This window comes from Pristiophorus japonicus, chromosome 1 (assembly GCF_044704955.1).
Source record: "Pristiophorus japonicus isolate sPriJap1 chromosome 1, sPriJap1.hap1, whole genome shotgun sequence".
Classification (NCBI taxonomy): Eukaryota; Metazoa; Chordata; class Chondrichthyes; family Pristiophoridae; genus Pristiophorus; species Pristiophorus japonicus.
This window is the reverse complement of record NC_091977.1, coordinates 19,957,077-19,959,512: the sequence shown is the minus strand read 5'-3', so window position 1 is coordinate 19,959,512 and position 2,436 is coordinate 19,957,077. Positions and strand designations below refer to the sequence as shown.

The window sequence follows — 2,436 nt, the reverse complement described above, 5'->3', positions numbered from 1 at the left end:
CCTCAAGTAGACAACACCAGTAGACACCTCAAGTCACTGGAGAAATACCACCAACGATGTCTCCACAAGATCCTACAAATCCTCTGGGAGGACAGACGCATCAACGATAGCGTCCTCAACCAGGCCAACATCCCCAGCATTGAAGCACTGTCCACTTGATCAGCTCCGCTGGGCAGGCCACATCGTTTGCATGACAGACACGAGGCTCCCAAAGCAAGCGCTCTACTCGGAACTTCTTCACAGCAAGCAAACCACAGGTGGGCCACACCCTCAAAGCCTCCCTGATAAAGTGCAACATCCCCACCGACACCTCGGAGTCCCTGGCCAAAGACCGCCCTAAGTGAAGGAAGTGCATCCAGAGGGCGCTGAGTACCTCGAGTCTCATCGCCGAGAGCATGCAGAAATCAAGCGCAGGCAGTGGAAGCTGCGTGCGGCAAACCAGTCTCACCCATCCTTTCCCTCAACGACTATCTGTCCCACCTGTGACAGGGACTGTGGTTCTCGTATTGGACTGTTCAGCCATCTAAGGACTCACTTTTAGAGTGGAAGCAAATCTTCCTCGATTCCGAGAGACTGCCTATGATGATGATGGGCACTCCAGTCCTTTGTGGCTGGCTCGGCAGTGAATGTGTGGATTTGCCGTCTCCAGTTTCTGGGCCAGATTTTCACCGGTCACGGCTGTGAGTTGCCGGACGGGCCCAGAAGGAACCTGCATGCCCCTCAGACCAGTTGGTGACTTAGGCTTGGACGGACTCTGCGATGGGGTCGGTTCGTTCTCCCCCGGTACTCCTCCTGGCCAGCGGCCTTCTCTGCGGCAGCTTACTCCTCCTTCTCCTTCTCCTCAGGATCCCTGTATAAGCACAGGGATCAGTGCTGGGGCCCCAGCTATTCACAATATATATTAATGATTTGGACGAGGGAACCAAATGTAATATTTCCAAGTTTGTTTACGACACAAAACTAGGTGGGATTGTGAGTTGTGAGGAGGATACAAAGACCCTGCAAGGCGATTTAGATAGATTGAGTGAGTGGGCAAACACATGGCAGATACAGTATAACATGGATAAATGTGAAGTTATTCACTTTGCAGGAAAAACATAAGGACAAAGTATTATTTAAATGGCGATGGCTTGGGAAGTGTCGATGTACAGAGGGACCTGGGTGTCCTTGTACACCAGTCATTGAAAGCGAACATGCAGGTGCAGCAAGCAGTTAGGAAGACATACGTTGACCTTCATTGCAAGAAGATTTGAGTACAGGAGCAAGGACGTTTTACTACAGTTATACAGGGCCTTGGTGAGACCGCACCTGGAGTATTGTGTGCAGTTTTGGTCTCCTTACCTAAGAAAGGTTATACTTGCCATAGAGGGAGTGCAGCGAAGGTTCACCAGACTGATTCCTGGGATGGCAGGACTCGTATGAGGAGAGATTCGGTCAACTGGGCCAGTCTTCCAGAGTTTAGAAGAATGAGAGGGGATCTCATTGAAATGTATAAAATTCTGACAGGGTTGGGCAGACTGGATGCGGGGAGGATGTTTCCCCTGGGCTGGGAAGTCGAGAACAAGGGGTCACAGTCTCAGAATACGGGGTAGGAAATTAAGGACTGAGATGAGGAGAAATGTTTTCACTCAGAGGGTGGTGAACCTGTGGAATTCTCTACCACAGAAGGCTGTGGAGGCCAAGTCACTGAATATATTTAAGAGGGAGATAGATAGATTTCTAGAAACAAAAGGCATCAAGGGGTATTGGAAAAAAGCGGGAATATGGTGTTGAGATAGAGGATCAGCCATGATCATATTGAATGGCGGTGCAGGCTCGAAGGCCCGAATGGCCTACTGCTGCTCCTATTTTCTATGATTCTATGAAAGTACAGATTGGGCATCGTTTCCCATGGATGCTCACGGCTAATGTTGCCACCCATACGCAGCACCTCACGGGCAAGCACGCCCCACATCAGACCAATGGAGTGCGCGCACTTGTTCTTGCACGGGACGGCGATATCCGTGTAGCGCCGGGGCGAGTCGGTGTTGCCTATGGCGATGGTGGGGATGTTGACCTACGATGTTTCGGTCAAGGGCTGACGGTCCTGGGTGAGGGTGGGTCACCACCAACATGCGGGGCTCCCTGTCGGCAGCCTGGATTTGATTGGTCAATGTCCCAGGGGGTTTTATATGTCTTGTTAGTCTTCTCTCATAGTCTATTTTTTCCCTTTTTATCAATTTTTTGGTCATCCTTTACTAGTTTCTGAAGCTCTCCCAATCCTCAGGCTTCTCCGTAACATTATAAGCTTCTTCTTTCAATCTAATGCTATCCTTAATTTCTTTAGTTAGCCATGGATGGATCACTTTTCCCATGGAGTTTTTGTTTCTCAATGGAATATATTATTGTTGAGAATTATGAAATATTTATTTTAATGTTAGTCACTGCTTATCTACT

General features: G+C 49.1%; 1 pseudogene; it reads right to left on the bottom strand.

The window, feature by feature from the left end:
- Nucleotides 1-537: 537 nt before the first annotated feature.
- Nucleotides 538-2,231, bottom strand: LOC139265125 (small ribosomal subunit protein uS2 pseudogene; annotated as a pseudogene).
- Between the last annotated feature and the right edge of the window lie 205 nt (nucleotides 2,232-2,436).